Source organism: Nomascus leucogenys, unplaced genomic scaffold, assembly GCF_006542625.1.
Source record: "Nomascus leucogenys isolate Asia unplaced genomic scaffold, Asia_NLE_v1 Super-Scaffold_249, whole genome shotgun sequence".
Lineage (NCBI taxonomy): Eukaryota > Metazoa > Chordata > Mammalia > Primates > Hylobatidae > Nomascus > Nomascus leucogenys.
In genome coordinates this window covers 2,486,301-2,508,311 of record NW_022095768.1, presented here as the reverse complement: position 1 = coordinate 2,508,311, position 22,011 = coordinate 2,486,301, and the positions used below count along the sequence as shown (strand labels likewise).

Genomic DNA, 22,011 nt, shown 5'->3' with positions numbered 1-22,011 from the left:
CAGGTGATCCGCCTGCCTTGGCCTCCTCCCAAAGTGCTGGGATTACAGGCGTGAGGCACCATGGCTGGCTGATTTTTTTGTAATTTTTTAGTAGAGATAGGGTTTCACCACGTTGCCCAGGCTGGTCTCGAACTCCTGGACTCAAGCAATCCACCTGCCTCGGCCTCCCAGATTGCTGGGATTACAGGCATGAGCCACCATGCCTGGCTTTTTCTAGTTTCTTGACATAAAAGCTGAGGGCATCGATTTGAGACTTTTAAAATCTATGCATTTTAAAAGAAAAGCATTTTATTGTCCTGTATATTTCCATATAAGTATTGCTTCAGCAGCATTACATGAATTTTGAAATGTTATTGTTTTCATATTCATGAAGTTCAAAATACTAATGTCTCTTAATTTCTCCTTTGACCTATAAGTTACTTTGGAGTGTGTTATTTGGCTCCCAATTATTTAGGAATTTTTCCAGGGATCTTTTTGCTGTTGCTTTCTAATTATGTTCCATTATGGCAGAGATTTTTAATGCTTTTACATAATATTTACTGTAACTGTGACATGACCCAGAATATGGTCTATTCTGGCAAGTATGCACTTGAAAAGAATGTGTATTCTGATGCTGTTAGGCAGAATGTTTTATAAATGGTAACTAGTTCAACTCAGTTCAACTCAGTTGATAGTGTTCACATTTTCTATATGCTTACTGATTTTCTATTGACTTGTTCTATCAATTATGGAGATAGAAGAATTGAAATTTCCAAATATAATTGTAGATTTGTGCATTTTCTCTTGTTGTTTGTTTTTGCTTTATACATTTTGAATTCTTTTAGGGCCATATATATTTAGGTTTGCTATGTTCTCTTCATGAATTGACCCACGTTACTTTTACTATTATTTTAAAAACAGATAATTGTTTTTTAAAAAGATTTAAACAACAAGGAAAAAATCTTACAAATTTGCTTGTGTAGCTATTATTTCTAGTGCTCTTCTGTCATTTTTGGAGATCTATATTTCCATGTGGTATATTTTTATTCTTTCTGAAGGACTTTAACATCTCTTGTACTGTGAGTCTTCTGGGAATAAACTGTTTTATCTTTCTTGTGTCTGAAAAGTCTTTTAATTCACCTTTGTTTTGGAAAGCTATTTTTGCTTGGTATGAAATTGTAGGTAGAGGGGGTTTTCCTTCAGTACTTTAAAGATGTTTCTCTACTGCTCTCTTGCTTGCATTGTTTCCAACAAGAAATCTGCTGTCATCTTATCCTTATTCCTCTGTATATAATGTGTCTTTCTCCTCCGGCAATGTTTATCACTGGCTTTGAGCAATTTGATTGTGATATGCCTTAGTGTAGTTTTCTTCATGACTTTTTTTGTGCCTAGGGTTCATTGAACTTCTTGGATCTAAGGGTTTATATAGTTTTCATCAAATTTGGAAAAATTTCAGCCATTATTTCTTCAAGTATTTTTTCTGTCCTCCTCCTTCCTTCAGGGACTTTGCTTACTACTGCTTTATATATAGGCCACTTCAAACTGTCCCACAGTCCCCTCATGATTTATTCATTTTTTGAAAATTTATCTTTTCTTTGTGCTTCATTTTGGATAGTTTCTATTGCTATGTCTTTAAATTCACCAAATTTTAGTTCTGTAATATCTAATGTGCTGTTACTCCCAGCCACTGTAGTTTAATATCAGACATCATAGTTTTCATTTCTAGAAGTTTGATTGGAGTCTTTTTCTTTGTTTGTTCTTTCTTTTTTTTTTGAGTCAAGGTCTTGATCTGTCACCCAGGCTGGAGTGCAGTGGCACAATCCAGGCTCACTGCAGCCTTGACCTGCTGGGCTCAAGTGATCTGCCCGCCCCAGCCTCCCAAAGTGTTTGGATTACAGGCATATGCCACGTGCCCTGCTTATTTGGGTCTTTGTAAATATCTTGCACACCTTTAATTTTTGTTAAAACGCAGTTATAATAATTATTTTAATGTCGTTACTGGTGATTTCTAACATCTGTGGCAGTTCTGGGCTGCCCTCGAACTCCTGGGCTCAAGTGATCCTCCGGCCTCAGCTTCCCAAAGTGCTGGGATTACAGGCGTGAGCCACCATGTCCAGCCGTGTCCTACTTTTTAGGGACCATCTTCGTTCTCATATCCAGAACAAATACTATCTACTTTTTATGATATTTTCCCCAAATCTCACTTCTATCTAAAGATGTATTTTTATCTCTGTGCTTTAAACCACTTTCTTTATACTTCTACAAACTTATTATACATTATACATTTGTTTCCCTTGATAATATACTGCCACTGTTGGGAAATAGATCTTCAGAACTTTTTTTTTTTTTCGAGCCAGGGTCTCACACTGTCATCCAGGCTGGAATAGCTCACTGCAGCCTTGACCTCCTGGCCTCAAGTGATCCTCCTGCCTGCCTCAGCCTTTGGAGTTGGAGTAGCTGGTACTACAGGTGCATGCCACCATGCCCTGTTAATTTTTAAATTTTTTTGAAGAGACAGAGTCTTGCCATGTTGCTCAGCCTGGTCTCAAACTCCTGATTCTCCTGCCTCAGCCTACCAAAGTGCTGGAATTACAGGGATGAGTCATAGCACCTGGCCCAGAACTTTTTCATCTTGTAAAAAGAAATATATATTTTAAAGGAATGAACAAATTTGGAGCTGTCTTTTGATAAACTATGGGACAAAAAAACGTTGATTTTGCTCAAAGGCCTATAGCTAGCTGGTGGCGGAGTTAGGACTAGAAGCCACATTGTTTCCTGTCAAATACTCATTCCTAATAGGTCTGTTAATTCAAAGCATATGCCAAGCAGAGAAGGCCATGGATTTCCATGCATCAAAGAAGCCTCAGATGTGGAAAGTTACTAATTCTGATGGCATAATTTAGCTAGGCTGGGCTTGGGTTGTTTTCATTTGTCTTGGTTAGCAAGAAATATAATATTCTTTAACAAATTGTTCTCTCATTTTTTTTTCTTTTTTCTGACAAGGAGTTCTCTGAATCATCTGGTTCTGTAAGGCTGCTTTCCTTTTCTATTTTATATCTAAATTTCTTTTCTTCTCATACCCTCAGATTCTTTTCATTCTGTAAATGATATTCTAGGCCTGGTATCCTTCTTCCTAAGAACAGATATAACTCTTTGCTTCATTTAGTAATGATTCTGTCTTACCAGCGATTGTTGCATGGATTGAGCTGATTTTTTCCACTATGAAAATTTTATGTGAATTTACTGGCTACTAGTTGCTTTGTTTCTGTAAGAAAGGGCAGTCTGGCCGGGCGCGGTGGCTCACGCCTGTAATCCGAGCACTTTGAGAGGCCGAGGTGGGAGGATCACCTGAGGTCAGAAGTTCGAGACCAGTCTGGTCAACATGGTGAAACCTCGTCTCTACTAAAAATACAAACATTAGCCAGGTGTGGTAGCGGGCGCCTGTAATCCCAGCTACTCAGGAGGCTGAGGCAAGGGAATCTTTTGAACGTGGGAGGCGGAGGTTGCAGTGAGCTGAGATTGCACCACTGCACTCCAGTTTAGGCCACAGAGCAAGAATCCGTCTCAAAATGGGAAAAAAAAAAAAAAAAAAAAGGAAGGGCAGTCTAAAATAAAATAGTCTCGTATTAATGTTTAAATAATGTTTTCTGGTTATACAATTAATACATAACAATTATAGGAAATTCGACATTCCATATTTTTTTTGAGACAGCTAAAGACCAAAAATAGAAAACACTAAGTGCAAAAAACATTTTTTTTGACCATAAATATCATGTCAGCTACTTCTTTTGGTTTCAAATATTGAAGAAAAGGAGGCTTGGAATAATTTCTCTACGCGTCAAAGAGAAGCTAAAGGAAGCAATTGTAATTACCTTTTTAAGAAAGGTTAGAGGATGGTCTTTGAATTCAATAGAACAAACCTTTCCCCATTAAACAGAGAAGTCTGGGATTTGCAGAGGGTCTAGTAAGGAATGCATGCCATGGAGAAAGACCTGAGCAAACCATAAGAATTCGTTTTCTGAGCCTTTGTCCGTGTTCTAAGCTCCAGAAAATACTATATCCCTCATCCTCTTAAAATTCAGGGGGAAAAATTAATCTGAAAGAATGATCTCTTCCTCTCTTCTCTGGTGGTTTCTTATCTCCACTCTAGTGTTGCCTATGACTGAAAGAATCACAGATTCTAGCATCTTGGGGACAGAATGGGCCCAGAGGCTTTCCTATTCCCTATGTGTGCAAATGACATTTTGAACCCAAAGGCAGAATTATACATTTATATAGTTGTGTGGTTTCTTCTCATTATTCTAGTCTGTCAAGATACTTTGAATCCTAACTTGTCATCAAAATATAAGTTATCCTTCCTGGGTTTTTCTTATTTGCAAATTTGTAAGTATGTCTTCATTCAAGTCATTAAGAAAAATTGTGTTGGTTTTCCCAATTTCTTCTCACTGAACTTATGCTTTCTTTGGTGGCTTTTTTTCTCTAAGTATGTATAAACTATGACAATTTTAGAATTTTGCTGAAAATTTATGTCAGGTTCAACAATAATTATATATAATTTTTGCATCTGTGTTCACATTTGCACAACAAGGAAAACCTTTACCTGCCTTCAGTCTCTTGGCCCTTTTCCACTCTCCATGACTGCTCAAAGATTTCTCAGAGTCAATGGGGGTTCATATCAAGATGCTTTCCAGTGTCTCAGGATGTGAGTCATCTGGCCTGGAGTGTGAATTAATAAAGCATCCAGCAGTCCTCTTTTCCCAGTTGGGCTTTAAATTCCCTCTGATGCTTGTTCTTAGTTTCAAAAACTTATTTCTTGATGGGTATGATGAAAACAAGTTTCTTTAACATGATACCATTTTCTCTAAACGGTGATGTCTTTCCTACCCTTGTAACAACAAGCAGTGCCCCTCTCTCATTTTTGTTACTAGTTTTTCCAGGACTCATTAGGTTAGGACTCTGTTGGATGCAAGTTACATAAACTCAATTCATAATGACTTAAGCAAAAGGAAAAGTTGTTAAGAACTAGGACAATTCATTGAGTAAAAAGTAACTTGCCAGGCCAGGGGCTGCAGCTCACGCCTGTAATCCCGGCAGTTTGGGAAGCTGAGGTGAGCGGAACACTTGAGGTCAGGGGTTTGAGACCAGCTTGGCCAACATGGTGAAACCCTGTCTCTACTAAAAATACAAAAATTAGCCAGGTGTGGTGGTGGGCACCTGTAATCCCAGCTACTCAGGAGGCTGAGGCAGAAGAATTGCTTGAACCCAGGAGGTGGAGGTTGCAGTAAGCCAAGATCACGCCACTGCACTCCAGCCTGGGTGACAAGAGTGAAACATTGTTTCAAAAAAAAAAAAAAAGTCACTTGCCAAATAGTGCATTCACCAAAAGTCATCTGCTGAATGACTAGTTTGCCATATTTACCAAATTTGCATATTTAACAAGGCTGCGTTTTGTTTATCCAATTTTTGTTGGACGAACTAACAGGGTCAATGGGGGCTGTGAATACCTGGGGTTCTTGGGCCTTCAGCCTCTCTCCCACCCTTCAGCCTACCCCTTCTTGGCCCCCTAGTCTTCCCCTCCCTCTGCTCTTCAGCCTCCCTTCCCTGTGGGATCGGCGGCCCAGATGCACTGGGCACAGACTCTCCTTTCTTCCCTTCTCTCCTCTGTTTCAGCTACTTCCAGCTGCAGCAGCAGGGTCAGAAACAAACGGACCATTCCTTAAACTGTTGTTATGAAAACAAAATGAAAATCAATCAATTAGAACTTTGTAGAAATCCTCAAAAGCTATTAATTGCCATCTCACCTAGCTGAATTGTATACTTTATAAAGAGTCAAAAGAAACACATTTTTGGTAAATCTATACATTTGGTAAATTAGATGAATTAGTCATCTGGCAAATTTGATCGAAGAAAGCTAAGTATCAAATGGAAAATAACAAAGAGGATTTTAGAATTTAGGATAAGCTAAAGTCCCCATAGGAAATGCTAAAATCTGTGGATTTTGACAGTTGCTGGTTGGACAGTGTGTAGAGCTACCTTCTAGGAAAAATGTGGATCTGCATCACCTGAAATGTAGGTTGCTTGTTTCTGACAGTCAAACCCTAGTATCTGGCACTGCTACCTGGGAGGAGCCCCTTTAAGGGCATGATGCCTGATAAAAGACACACATGCTTGCTAGTTCTTTGGAAGCATCTAACAGAGGGATGTCCTTCTCTGATCGTTCAAAATAAACTCCAAACAGCATACCTGTACATTTGAGTGAAGTCCATTTTTTCTGCTCCACTTAATAAAAAGACTAAACCAACCCAAGAGCCTTAGTTTTTTTCACCCTGAACATGTATTAAAAAGCTGTTAGAAGGGACATATTCAAGGATTTTTTTCAAGACTAGTTTTTGGTAACTTCATAAATTTTTATAAGTTCCATGAACTGGTATTGGGCAAACTGACTTCTGGTGAACTAATTTTTAAAATCCATTAAAAAACTGTGGCAAAGGCTGGGCATGGTGGCTCAGCCTGTAATCTCAGAACTTTGGGAGGCTGAGGCAGGTGGATCTCTTGAGGCCAGGAGTTTAAGACCAGCCTGGCCAACATGGTGAAACCCCATCTCTACTAAAAATTAGCCTGGGCGTGGAGGTGGACACCTGTAGTCCCAGCTACTTGGGAGGCTGAGGCAGGAGAATGGCTTGAACTCAGGAGGTGGAGGGTGCAGTGAGCCAAGATTGCACCACTGCACTCCAGTCTGGGTGACAGAGCAAAATTTTGCCTCAAAAAACAAACAAACAAACCAACAAAATAAAACCAAAAAAAACCCCACAAAAACAAAAACAAAACTTGTGGCACCCCACTGCCCCTGCAAGAGAATAAAATTCACCCTCCCAACAATTTCCAAGTGTACAGTACAACAGTATCAACCACGTGCATATCTGTGAACTGGTTTTTGACAAATTGGCCTGCTTTAGGTCACACAAAATCAACAAAGGGCATACAGTCTGATGGCCACAAGGTGGCTGGCCGCGTGGGGAGGCAGACCTGGGGCTTGGATGTTTCAGGTCCTGCTTCACCTTGAGTCCTGCTGCTCCCCGTGGGTTCGCTATGCTCTATGCTGTTCTCTCTTACTGAACCCAACTTCTCACCTTTGGAAACGTGTTGAGCCACAGCTCCCCAATGTTTTGCCTTCATGCATAGGAGAGACAATGAATTATAAGTCTTCTCTGATCCAAAGCCCAAAAATCTTGAGGGATGGGGAAAGTGGTCCAGGTTGGGTCAGATACTACCTGTGCCCTATACTCAGCTCTTTCCAGGGAGTACGGCGATGTAAGGATGTGGTGCCTCTCGTCGGACCATGCAGAAGTGTGACGGGGGAGAGGAAGGTCCCAGAAGAAGGGGTTACTGGACAGACCAAACAATAAATGCCTCCGCACCCAAGCTCCGCCTCCTCCCCAATTTAACATTTCCATCATTCACACTGTCCCTTGAGAATCTTCTCTACCCACGAACGTCTGTAGGACAGGAGGAAGCTTCTTTAACTTCTTGCTTCCTTGCTGTTTCTGAAGGTAAAAATCTAGGTCTTTCTCATTCTAGGGATTTTTACTGCTAATTACTAAAGGGGTGGCAAAATAACAATTTCAGGGAAGCTACAAAAGCTAAAGAATTTTGTTAAAGTTTTTATTCCATGAGGATTTTTGATTTCTGGTTTTATTACTGAGGTTTAACACCTGCCTTTGTAACTTCTATCTTGCTAGCTCTTTCTCTGTTCAATTAACTCTTTTTGGCATGTGGGGCCCACCGATTTATTACATATCAACTAGTGTTCCTCAAGTTCCCACTTCCCTTAAGTGAACAATTATTTTGCATTCTTGAGCATGTCCGGGCTAGGTGATATCTGTGTCATCAGGCTTTGTCTTGTTGGGCGGTTTTATATTTTTATACTTACTTCTCCCCATTGCTTATATGATAAAGTTCAAATTCATTAGCATAGGCTTTTATAAGCTTCTACTTATTTTTCCAGTCTCAGTTCTTGCTACAGCCCCTTTGGTCCCCTGCAATCACTCAATTCTCCAAATGTACCAGCTCCACCAAGTTTTTGCATATTCTCCTCCCTTCTGTGGGGAGCATCTCACCTCATCCCCCAGCTCATAACCTCCAACTAGACTTGAAGACCCAACTGGGTGATCATTTGCTCTGCTAGGGATCTCCTGACTCTGGTAGACAAAGGGGGCTGGTTTATCCCATTTCCATGGCCTTTGTCCATGGTTTTATTACAGTACATACCGGGCAGTATAACGTACATGCTGTCTTTTCATGGGATTAAGAGCTGTTTGAAGGGAAAGGACTGGAAAGGACCGCAAGGTTCTTCTTGGTATCCCTCCTACCACTCGTAGCCTGACCTGTGATGCGTGCTTAGTGAATGCATGCTGAATGATGGTATAAAAATAGAACAGTGTTTGTGGCAGATAAAACACTTCACCGAGTATATTATGCTTATATAAACTCCTGATTCCAATATAGCTGCTAAGACCTGAAATAAACACATTAAGGGAGCTTTTTAAAAATTGCATTAAGTTAAAGAGTTATATCTGACATTCAATTTAGAAAAAAATTCCAACAGATAGCATGGTATAATTCACTAATCATTTGATGAATTCATGAATACCTCACAGGAAGATCTCTGTTTTAACATACATTGTAAAGTTCAGAGCTATGGCCTTTAAAAAGTAATATGATTACTGTAAAGGTACAATAGCTACCTGCGGAAATGCTGAAAAGATCAGTTTTCCAGTATTTTTGGATTCACTCTTTCAACATAAAAGGCAATGACGAACACGTCACAAAGCAAATAAGAATCTTTGATCTGCACAAAAATCCCCAGAAAATCTCCCGTCATCAAAGCAGGTAAAGCTGAGGATGACTCTGCCCCCGCACATCCTCTTGGTGAGCTCTGCCCAAGGGCAGCCACTTCTCAGTGCAGATGGGCACCGTGCACAGGGAGAGATGGAAAGTCAGTAGATTGCTCACAGTACACAACAGCTGTTACACTTTAACACTGTTTGATTTTTGCCCCAGCTTAGTCACACCGAAAACCTTTTAAGATTTCTCTCTGTACTCTTTTGTGTATAGCAGGTGGGGCTGAATGTATATAAATAGGTTAAGTTCATTATGTGGAAGCCTGCTCTTTGCAGGTGGGGTTTCCTATCTGGAAGTGGGCAGGTGGGCCCTCACTGAGAACTTCTTAGGGTAATTAAAAACCATTGCTTAGAATGACAGGCGGCTCTTTCTAGGACAAGCAGATGTGGTAAACAGGATCCTGGTTCTGTGTGATTTCTCTGTAATCCTCCACTCATTTCTACTCTCCATTCCTTCTTTACCCCTTTTCTCTGAGCCTCAGCCCTCTTTCCACCCCACCTTTCTTCACTGGGGCAGTAGGGGATGTTTCTTTTGCACTTGTCAGCAATTTCAAAAACATGAATCTTTGGTGATTTCATTAAAAAAACAAACCTACTTTCATCGCAATGGCATCAGCAAATTGGCCATATGAAAACATGATGTGCTCATTCTGGTCATTTTCTATGTCAGTTCATGAAACCAGTGGCCATCAAGCTTGAGCATAGGGATCACCTGGATAGCTTACTAAGCATGTAGGTTCCTGGAGGGTCTGATTTAGAGGGCCTGGGATTGGCCCGGGAGCTGCCTTTTGAAAAAACACCTTCAGGTGATTCTAATGCAGATGGAGCCCACACTAAGGAGCCCTGATAAAGAAGACTGTCATAGTCTTTTTCATGGCTGCATGCTTCTTAATTGTATGGAAATACCATCACGTATTTAACCATGTTTGTTTTGATGAACTTTTATATGGTTTCTAAGTTTTCGCAATTAAAAACAATGTGATACCATTTGTTTTTCTTGCCCAGTACCTATCACTTCCGCTTCTTTCGGGAAATGCTGACCCCATACACTTCGTTCCCAGTCACTCCCACCCCACTCTGCTTCACTCTATTCCAAAACATGCTCTTCCTCAGGTTTTACTGGAGACTTCCATGGTCTTGAAAGACATCACTTCTCTGGCCAAAGTGACTGTCACTGGGGTAGGCATCTTACCCATGCCATGACAATCATTACTCTGGCCAGTTATTGAGTCAGCGGGAACATTTCCCTGGGGTTTTAGGACAATAGCCCAGAGAACATTCTCTTAATTTCCCACTGGTGGCAAGGCTGGAAAAGGAGATACAGAGTTATTTGGAGACATTTCCAGCCATGTGGAAGCCACCACTACAGGAGAGTGAAGCTGGTAAGAGATGTGAAGACGAGAGATGGAGATTGTGACAGCATTTGACTCCTGGATCACAGCTGTTCCTCCTCCAGAGAGCCCCAGTAGCATGCTTTCTGAGGCTCGTTTGTCTGCTAAACACAAATGACAACTTGGCTGGGCATATAATTGTTGCTCTCTAACCTTTTCTCCTTACAAGACTAAAGATGTTGCTCCACAGGATTCTGGCATTTACTGCTGCAGTACAGAAGATGGAGGGAATCCTAATTTTTGTTCCTTTGTAAGAGAATCTCATTCCACTCCCAGGTCTGTGTGTTTAATACATACTTTATAATTTCAAGGATTAACTATATACATAGTTATATATAAAGGAGAGTTATATATATTGGCTGGGCATTGGGGCTCATGCCTGTAATCCCAGCACTTTGAGAAGTTGAGGCAGGTGGATCATGAGGTCAGGAGTTCAAGACCAGTCTGGCCAACATAGTGAAACCCCGTCTCTATTAAAAGCACAAAAAATTAGTTGGGCGTGGTGGAGCATGCCTGTAATCCCAGCTACCTGGGAGGCTGAGGCAGGAAAACTGTGTGAACTTGGCAGGCAGAGGTTGCAGTGAGCCGAGATCGTGCCATTGCACTCCAGTCCGGGTGACACTGTGAGACTCTGTCTCAAAAAACCAAACCAAAACAAAACCAAACCAAACCAGTTATATATATCAAAAGGAGACATCTATTCAGTCCTGGTGTTCTTACATAAAGGGGCATATGGACTCTTCAGGGCTCCTTCTTATAGCCCACTTGTTTGTAGCCAAAATCATTTCTCAGCTTTTAAGCTGGAGAATTACATATATTTAGTTAACCCTTGAAATTAAAAAAGGTCATCATGATAACAAAGTAGCCTCTCTGGAGCTTCAGAAAAAGTGCATTCAGTACAGACATACTTTCTTTTTGTATGTTTTAAATTACCATATTTTATTGAATATAAGATGCCTTCTCTGTAAGATGTACCCTTATTTTGTATATTGCTAAGAAAGATAACACGTTGCCCATTATAACAGTAAATTCTGCACACTGAGAGACTTCAAACTTTCCTTTCACATCAATTCTATTTTCTGCAATATCAACTGTGCCATTTTCAGATTTTAATGTTGATTTACATTTTAAAATATCTTTCCTTACTTCATTCAAATAATTGAACGCTTTTGTTTGTTTCTCAGCCAGTATCCTTTTCATCTCAGTTTGCCATGTAATCTTGGGCCTGTTTATGTAGAATCTATGCTTTCTTGAATTTTATTCAGAGTATAAGCAGATGGTTTCTGTAATATAAATTTTATATTATTGGCCTTTTCAGAAATAGGCTTTTTCTTTTAAGTCTTATAATATCTATATCTCTCTTACTGTTAATATCTTCCTTTATAGGCCTTCCAACTAAGGAGACAGCTATTCAGTTCTGGTGTTCTTACATAAAGGGCATATGGATTTTTTGGGGCTCTTTCTTACAGCCCACCTGTTTGTAGCCAAAATCATTTATCAGTTTTTAAGCTGGAGAGCTGGCTTGTGTGCACAGACTCTTGTTGTGGTTTCAAAGTCTTCTACTTATTGTGAAACTGCTGATCTGAGTAGGAATTCCTACATCCTGCTTCCTTGTCAGCTCACTGACAAGGAGAGTCTGAAATTATTTCTAGTTCTGTAGTTGTTAAAGAAAAGTGAATGGAAAGCTGCAGCCCCCAGCATTCAACATACTCATGGCTCTTCCAGCCCACAGCCCTTTTAGTTGCTGATTTAATATCTTGAAATGCCTCCTCCCTTCTGTCCCAAACATATTAGATTGCTTAGCGCTGTAATCCTGGAATCGGTCAAGAAAAGAGACATTCATATGGTGGTATGAGGGCTGGCAAGTAGCAGGGATAGCCAGAAGTCGGTTAACGGATATAAAATTACAGCTAGAGAGGAGGAATGAGTGCTAGTGTTCTCTAGCACTGCAGGGTGAATATAGAACCCTATATCTGTAATCCTACCTGTAATCGGTCACAATTAACAATTTATTGCATATTTTCAAATAGCTAGAAGAGAGGATTTTCAATGTTCCTAACGAAAAGAAATGATAAATGTCTGAGGTGATAGATATGCTAATTACCTTGATCTGATCATTATACCTTGTTATACAGGTATCAAAATATCACTGTATCCCATAAATATGTATAATCATTGTGTCAGTTAGAAAAATAACTTAAAAAAAGGAAAAGAGGTATTCATAAAGGGAAGGAAACTATTAGAAGAATTTTTCCTTTCTTTCATACAGGAGAAGGATTGAGTTACTATCTTCTGGTGGGCAAGGTGCACCTATCAGTAGGAAGGGCTAGAAGCGCCCTACCGCGAGTGGGGCCTATCAGTCAGCAATTCTCTGTTTAACAATGAGTATTCAACAGTTATTTACAGGGAACCTTCTGTGTGCCAGGCACTGTTTTGGGCACTAGGGAAACTGCAGGGAACAATATAAATAAAGTCTCTGCTTACATAAAGCTTGTATTCCAGTTGGAATATATACAATACACAAGTAAAGATACAGCATGTCAGGTAGAGTTGACAGCCATGGGGAAAGATTAGGGGGGTTTGGGGACAGGGAGTGGTGTGACAGGGTGAATTGCTATTCTCCATAGGAGAGTCAGGGAAGACCTGGTGAGACGATACATGAGCAGGGGTGAAGGGCGCCCCTCTCGGCAGGTCCAGGATTGAGTCATATTTCTAGTTTCCAGCACTACAGAATGGTGGCCTTGCTTCCTGTGTTTTCACGTGTATCTCTGTTGGAAGGCAGAGGAGAGTGAATTGTGGCCACTCACTTTTCTGTCCCCCATAAATCAGGTGCCTTCAGTAATTATTTTAAATAGCTCAAATACCCTAAATTTGATGGACCAAAATTTAATCAACCAGTCCTCCACAGCTGGCAATAGACATGGCGTACCTTTAGTTTGCTTATGGAATATAAACTATTAAAATGAGTGGCCAGGCATTCAAAGAGAGCAGTCTGGGAACGCAGATCAAGGGCCATGGAAACGGGTATTCAGGGTCGGGGCAGAGGAGCCTCACTGCAGGTGCAGCAGAAGGCGTGAGCAGCAGCTGCGCTGGACGGGGAGGGCCAGGTGCTGAGACCTTTGGGAGGTGGCCCCATCCTCTGCCTCCTCCACCTCTTGTCATGAGGCCTCACCTCCCCTGGCTCCTCACCTGTACTGCCTTGGCTGTGACAGCAATGTGCAGCCACCAACTGCTGGCCTGCTTATCGGTATGGGTCTCCCCATGGCTCTAAGTGTGAGTTAAAAAGAACATACACAAACTACAACTGAGAAGCTGGTCGAATGTTCAGTTAAATCCAGTAACAGTGCTCCTTTAATTAAGCAGATATTAAAGAAGAACAAGAAGCAGATGGCATTGATTTCTGGCTTGCATCCACAGAAAGAGAACATGAAAAATAAGAAATTTTAATGCCTGCAATTGGAGTTATACTGAGGTTTCCAGCATCCAGACAGGCAAATGCCTGGACAGCTGCTTAGGGCAGATGGGTCCTTTGACAGCTTAATACTGCAGAGTTTCTGGTGACTTCATAGTTAGGGCAGCCAATGTGAGACCATCTGTTTAGTAGTGGGCAGAAAAACTCACTACCAGCAGGTAGCTGCTGCTGAGAATGAAACGCAAACCAAAAGTCAGCCACACTCAAAACCTCTGTAAACCACTGGCACTACAACCACAGAAAAAGAAACCTCACCTTAGGCTCATGTAATATATACAACAAGACCATACAGAAAGATAATATTCCAAGAGGCTACATTTGGGATTGTTTCAAGATATTGAAATGCTATGAGAGATTGTTCACTTGGACAGTTCTTCTGTTCTTTTCTACTTTTCTAAGCAGGAAAGGAAAATAATAATGAATTCAGAGCCACCTACGATATGCTTAAAAACTAACTGCCACTTATTATTAAAATGAAAAAATTTTAGATCAGTAACACATATATTGGTCGCAGAAGGTTTAACCATGAAAAACAAATAAATCTCCCTCCTACCTCTTTCTCCCTGTACTGAGGTGTCTCAGTTCCCTCTCTAGAGACAAACACTGTTATCCATTTCCTGAATATCTTCCCAGATATAGCCTGTATTATACATAATCATATGTGTGTATACATATCTATCTGTACCTATATCTATACGTTGTTTAGTAGGAGAAAAAGGCAAGGTACAGATGGTATGTGTAGCATATCACTATTTTTGTAAAAAAAAAAGTCATAGGAGATATCTATATATCTATCTATATAAACAGAGATATATCTACCTATAATATAGTTATCCAGTGATAGATATGGATATCTTCTGGTTCAACTTCTTGCCGGGCACCTGTAATCCCAGCACTTTGGGAAGCTGAGGCGGGTGGATCACCTGAGGTCAGGAATTCAAGATCAGCCTGGCCAAAATGGTGAAACCCCATCTCTACTAAAACTACAAAAATTAGCCAGGCATGGTGGTGGGTGCCTGTAATCCCAGCTACTCAGGAGGCTGAGGCAGGAGGACTGCTTGAACCTGGGAAGGTGGAGGTTGCAGTGAGCCAAGATTGCGCCACTGCACTCCAGCCTGGGCGACAGAGCGAGACTGTCTCAAAAAAAAAAGAAATCTGATATCAACTTCTTTACACAAATGGTGGTATGGTATACACACCATTCTGTACCTTGCCCTTTCTTCCTCTTATTTGGAAATGGTTTTATATCAATATAGATAGAATTCTCTTGTTCTTATATTGGTAGCATTTACAATGAACAAAAGCATATTAATGACTGGGAGAGGTACTGCAGTAAAGAAACCTGTTAGGGCCAGGCACAGTGGCTCACGCTTGTAATCCCAGCACTTTGTGGGGCCAGGGTGGGTGGACTGCTTGAGGCCAGGAGTTCGAAACCAGCCTGGCCAGCATGGCCAAATCCCATTTCTACTAAAAACACAAAAATTAGCTGGGCATGGTGACACACGCCTGCAATTCCAGCTACTCAGGAGCCTGAGGCACGAGAATTGCTTGAATACATGAAGCGGAGGTTGCAGTGAGCCGAGATTGCACCACTGCACTCCAGCCTGGGTGACACAGCAAGACTCTGTTTCAAAAAAGAAAAAAAAAGAAACCCGTTTGACTTCATTAGCATATCCCAAATATATTTGACTTTGGGTCTTCCCACCCCATGGTGGAGTTTTTGATTTGTGGAATACAGCCTGGACTTGCTGGTATCAGGTGTTTCTGGATGGTGTCTGTTCTGACTGGTCTGCGCTTGAGCCATACTGGTTGTTATATATTCTTAATGTCACCTTTTGGAATGTACAGGCATAACCTGGAGATATTTTGGGTTTGGGTGCAGACCACTGCAATAAAGTGAATATCACAATAAAGCAAGTCACACAATTTTTTTTCGTTTTCCAGTGCATATGAAAGTTATGTTTACATTATACCAGTCTATTAAGTGTGCAATAGCATCATGTCTAAATACTGTACATACTTTAATTAAAAACAATAATGAAAGTGTGATTTAAAAAGAACATAAGCAAACTATAACAGAGAAGCCGGTTGAATGTTCAGTTAAATCCAATGAGAGTGCTCCTTTAATTAAGCAGATATTAAAGAAGAACAAAAAATGCTAAAAATACTAATGATCATCTGAGTCTCCAGTGAGTAGTAATCTTTTTGCTGTTGGAGGGTCTTGTCTTGATGTTGACGGCTGCTTACTGATCAGGGTGGTGGTTGCTGATGGCCGGGGTGGCTGTGGCAATTTCTTTAAATAAGATAACCATGAAGTTTGCCACATTCATTGACTCTTGCTTTCATGAAAGATTTCTCTATAGCATGCAGTGCTGTTTGAGAGCATTTTACCCATAATAGGATGTCTTTCAAAATTGGAGTCAATCCTCTCAAACCCTGTCACTGCTTTATCAACTAAGTTCATATAATATTTTAGATGCTTTGTCATCATTTCAACAACGTTAACAGCATCTTCATCAGGTGTAGATTCCATCTTAAGAAACCACTTTCTCTGCTCTTCCATAAGAAGCTACTCCTCATCTATTCAAGTTTTATCATGAGACTGCAGCAATTCAGTCACATCTTCAGGCTCCACTTCTAATTCTAGTTCTCTTGCTATTTCTACCGCATCTGCAATAACTTCCTCCAATGAAGTCCTGAACCCCTCAAAGTCATCCATGAGAGGTGGAATCGATGTTTTCCAAACTTCTGTTAGTATTAATATTTTGACCTCCTTCCATGAATCACAAATGTTCTTAGTGGCATCTAGAATGGTGAATCCTTTCCAGAAGGTTTTCAGTTTACTTTGCCCAGATCCATCAGAGGAATCACTATTTATGGCAGCTGTGGCCGTATGAAATGTTTTTCTTTCATTTTGTTTTTTTTGAGACAGAGTCTCACTCTGTTGCCCAGGCTGGAGTGCACTGGTGTGATCTTGACTCACTGCAACCTCTGCCTCCCAGGTTCAAGCAATTCTCCTATCTCAGCATCCCAAGTAGCTGGGATTACAGGTGCATGCCACCATGCCCGGCTAATTTTTGTATTTTTAGTAGAGATGGGGTTTCACCATGTTGGCCAGGCTGGTCTCAAACTCCTGACCTCAGGTGATCAGCCCACCTTGGCCTCCAAAAGTGTTGGGATTATAGGCGTGAGCCACCATGCCCAGCCATGAAATGTGTTTCTTAAATAATTAGGCTTGAAAGTTGAAATTACTCCTTTATCCACGGGCTGTACAATAGATGCTGTGTTTGTAGGCATGGGAACAACATTAATCAAGCCTTGTACATTTCCGTCAGTGCTCTTGGATAACTAGATGTATTGTCAAAGAGTAGTAATGTTTTGAAAGGAATCTTTTTTTTTCTGAGCAGCAGGTCTCAACAGTGGGCTTAAAATATTCAGCAAACTGTGCTATAAACAGATGTGCTGTCATCCAGGCCTTGTGTTTCATTTATAGAGCACAGGCAGAGTAGATTTTGTGTAATTTTAAGGGCCCTGGGATTTTTGGAACAGTCAGTGAGCACTGGCTTCAACTTAAACACACTAGCTGCATTAGCTCCTAACAAAAGAGTCAGCCTGTCCTCTGAAGCTAGACGTTGACCTTCTCCTCCCTAGCTATGGAAGTCCTAGATGGCATCTTCTTCCAGTGTAAGGCTATTTTGTCTGCATTGAAAAATCTGTTGTTTCGTGTAGCCACCTTAATCAATTATCTTAGCTAGATCTTCTGAATACCTTGCCACAGCTTCTCCATCATCACTTGCTGCTTCACCTTGCACTTTTATGTTATGGAAATGTCTTCTTTTCTTAATTCTCATGAACCAACCTCTGTTAGCTTCCACTTTTTGTCTGCAGCTTCCTCATCTCTCTCAGCCTTCAAAGAATTTAAGACAGTTTAGGGCCTTGCCCTGCATTAGGCTTTGGTTTAAGGGAATGTTGTGGCTGGTTTGCTCTTTTATGCAGACCACTCAAACTTTCTCCGTATCAGCAATAAGACTGTTTCACTTTGTTATTATTCATGTGTTCACTGCAGTAGCACTTTTCCTTTGCATTCACAACTGGGCTGTTTAATTTAAGAGGCCCAGCTTTTGGCCTATCTCAGCTTTCAACCTGCCTTCGTCACTAAGCTTAATCATTTCTAGCTTTTTCTTTTCCCTTTTTTTCTTTTTTTGAGACAGGGTCTTGTTCTGTCGCCCAGGTTGGAGTGCAGTGGCACAATCATGGCTCACTGCAGCCTTGAATTCAGCCTATTTAAGTAGCTGGGACTACAGATTACAGGTGTGTGCCACCATGCTTGACTAATTTTTAAATTTTTTTGTAGAGATGGAGTCTCACTGTGTTGCTCAGACCTTGGTCTGGAACTCCTGGCCTCAAGCAATCCTCCTGCTTTAACCTCCCAAAGTGCTGGGGTCGCAGGAATGAGCCATGATACTGGCTCATTTCTAGTTTTTAAAATAAACTGAGAGATGTGCAACTCTACCATTCACTTGAACATTTAAAAGCCATTGTAGGGTTATTAACTGACCTAATTTCAATCTTGTTGTATCTCAGGGAATAGGGGAGCCTGAGGAGAGGAAGAGAGACGAGGGAATAGATGGTCAGTGGAGCAGTCAGAACGCACACAATATTGATCAGTTAAGTCTGTACCCACACGGGTACAGTTTGTGGTGCCCTGAAATGATTACAGTAATAACAAAGATCACTGATCAAAGACCACCATAGCAGATAATAACAATATGAAGTTTTGAAATATTATGAGAATTATCAAAATTGCTGTGGCAACTTGTTAGCTCCTAACAAAAGAGTCAGCCTGTCCTTTGAAGCTAGGCATTGACCTCCTCTCTGGCTATGAAAGTTCTAGATGGCATCTTCTTCCAGTGTCCAGAGACACAAAGTGAGCATATGCTGTTGGAAAAACGGCACTAATAGACTTGTTCAATGCAGGGTTGCCACAAACCTTCAATTTATAAAAACCACGATATCTGTGAAGTGTAATAATGCAAAGAACAGTAAGACGAGGTATGCCTGTACTTTATTAAAGATTGTCTTCAAATGTTTTAGCAAACATGAAATATATGGGTGTGTACTTGGAGAGGCAGAAATAATGAGTCCGGATTGAATAAAGACTGCAGGAGGTGAAAGAGAGACTAATTTATACTTAGTTGGTTTTTATTTCAAGATTCATGTGAAAGGAAATGCCAGGAAAGTTCTGGCTTCAGCTCATGGTGATGAGGAAAAATTTATTTGAGGACAGGCTTTGTCTTGTTTTGTTTTCTTTTTAAATCACGGAATATTTCAAACATCAGTGTATTTTTCATCTAGAAGTTCGATTTGGGTCTTTTTCTTACATCTTCCATATCTCTAGTTAACTTATAAACATCTGAAATCTAGTTATAATGACTTACAATGTCTGTATCTGCTAATTCTAGTATCTCTGTCTGTTCTGGGTTGGTTTCAAAGGGATGATTCTCCCCCTCATAATGGACTGTATTTTCCTATTTGCATGCCCATAATCTTTGACTGGATGTCAGACATTGTGAATTTTACCTGTTGGGTATGGATATTTTTGTATTTTTATAAATATACATGAGCTTTGTTTCAGGACGTAGCTAAGTTACTTGGAAGCAGTTTGATCCTTTTGGGTCTTGCTTTTAAGATTTATTAGGCGGTACCAGAGCAGCATTTATTCTAGGGCCAATTATTCCCCCCTACTGAGGCAAAACCCTTCTGAGTACTCTACCCAATTACCCTGTGAATGACGAAGTTCTTTAGTCTGCCTTGTTAGATCAGAAACTACTCCTGGCTCTTTGTGAGGCTGGGCACTGTTCCCTCTGGTCCTCTTAGCTGGTTCTTTCCTCATCCTTGGGAAGTTTTGGGCCCTTTCCTCCCAACTGCTGACAAGAATACATCTCAGAATGTACTTTAGGGAAATTATCTGGAAGATAAAGAAATGGTCTGAAGCTAATTCCCTCTCAAACCTTTGGATTTCCATAATTAACTCAGGGACAAATAAGATTATGAGCCACAACATTATGCTTATAAAATACAACGTGAATTTCAATGTCATGGCAATGATATGATAGTTGACAATAAAGGAAAATTGCTAGGAAAAATCAAATTAACCTTTTCCCAAAAAGTCAATAGTAAGTTGATGACTAAAACTCTAAGTCAAAATTTCAAGCCTGACTTTTCTGGGGTCTGGGAGGAAAGATTTTATCTCATTTCCACTTCACTCTTAATTCATAAGATAGAAATACCAAGAATTAAAAAAAAAAAATCCACCAAAAAAATCCTAGCATCTTGATAGTCTTCTCTTTACATTTATAAATTTTAAAGAAATTAAAAATCCTTACATACATTAAAGATAGAGGGCATATGCCTAGAAATGTACCTCAGCATGCATATGCTAGCTAGGAAAAGAAAGCAACTGATGAAATCTACGTCCAGATTCACTATTTCTGTCACTTGTAGAAGGCACTTAATAGATCAGAATCTGCTAAATAAGCACCCAGATAGAGATAAAATACTTCAATTTCCCAGGCAAAAACTCTTGCATTCATTAGTACTGGTATCCAAATTAAGAGTAACAAATTAAAATTCCTTTAATTTTCTATACTTTGCTATAAATATTAGCATGAAAATAAGCTTGCTTATTTGAGTTATAGACATTTATTGCAGAGATGCCTTCTTTATGTCTTTTCCTTACATTCTAAACTTTTTTTTTTTTTTTTTTGAGATGGAGTCTCCTTCTGTCGCCCAGGCTGGAGTGTAGTGGCGCGATCTCGGCTCACGGCAAGCTCCGCCTCCCGGGTTCACGCCATTCTCCTGCCTCAGCCTCCCGAGTAGCTGGGACTACAGGTGCCCGCCACCAAGCCCAGCTAATTTTTTGTATTTTTAGTAGAGATGGGGTTTCACCATGTTAGCCAGGATGGTCTCGATCTGCTGACCTCGTGATCCGCCCGCCTCGGCCTCCCAAAGTGCTGGGATTACAGGCGTGAGCCACTGCGCCTGGCTACATTCTAAACTTTTTAAATTTTTCTTAGCTTTACATTTATTTGGCAGATGGAAAGGAATTTTCAAAAGCTTATGCGTTTATTATTATTTTTGGTAATTACTTTCTTATTTTTTCCCCACAAATGACCATTAAGTATTACTTTACTTATAGCATCTAAAAGCATTTAATGATAGAAAATATTTAAAGATCTACTTTGATCTAGAATGCAAGGTGTAATAACACAAAATAAATGGTCTGTGCAGCCCACTTCTAAAATTATGCTCTATACATTTATCAGCCAAAATGAACACAATAGAATTAGGTATGTGGACATCTGATTCCAAATATGTGTTTGTTGCGAGAAAGAGAAGCCACGTCTAAACTGAAACAAACAAACAAACAAACAAAATCATACTAATAAGGAATACTTGATTAATTTTAGGAACTCAGGAAATGTCTTTTAGGAAGAAAAAGGAACTACACTTGTATCATTTCTCAGTCACTGATTTTGATGAGTGGTCTTCTCCCAGCATCAGGTGGGGCTGGGGAGGTGAAGGCAGCATGCCACAAAGAGAGCACTTGACTTTGGACAGACACACCCAGCCAAATATTCCATGACCCCTTATGGGAAGAGAAATCCAATCTCTGAAAGAACGCCAATGAATAACCAGACAAAATCACCCCCCTGCTTAAAATTATCTATTCACTGGTCCCCATCACCCTCAGGACTTGCTCTCTGTTTATACTTATTGTATCATTGTTCACCTCCCTGCCCCAGGTATCATCAGGGCTTACTATGAAGTTCTCAGATTATGCCATGTTCCATCATGACCCCACGTTTTTGCAGTGGTTCACTGCCTCTCTCAGGAATTCTTGCAGTCTTCATGGACTTGCATGCCATCCCAAATTTGCCTTCTAATTTGCTTATGGTCACAGTGGACACACAAACTGATTTTACTTGGGGTAAATGAGAAGCTATGATGAGAAGAATATAATTTGTCTATCTTTTGGATTTAATTACATTTGGATCGACAGTGGAATAAAAATCACCATTAGAGAAATCTCTGATTGTCGGTTCAGCTGGAGGCTGGAAAAGTAGAGGGTCATTCCTAATCCCGAAAGTAAGCTGGGATGCTAATTTCACCTTCTGTGAAACAGATGATTTAAGTTGTCCTTATGGAGAAAAATAGCTCCATACATTAAAATTGGCACAAAACAAGCTCAGTGATAATTATGATTAAA

The 22,011-nt window shown here is 40.3% G+C and overlaps 1 protein-coding gene across 1 annotated transcript in view; it reads right to left on the bottom strand.

The window, feature by feature from the left end:
• Positions 1–22,011, bottom strand: part of MYO1D (myosin ID) — a 377,286-nt gene that overhangs the window by 88,830 nt on the left and 266,445 nt on the right. The gene's annotated exons all lie outside the window — the stretch shown is intronic.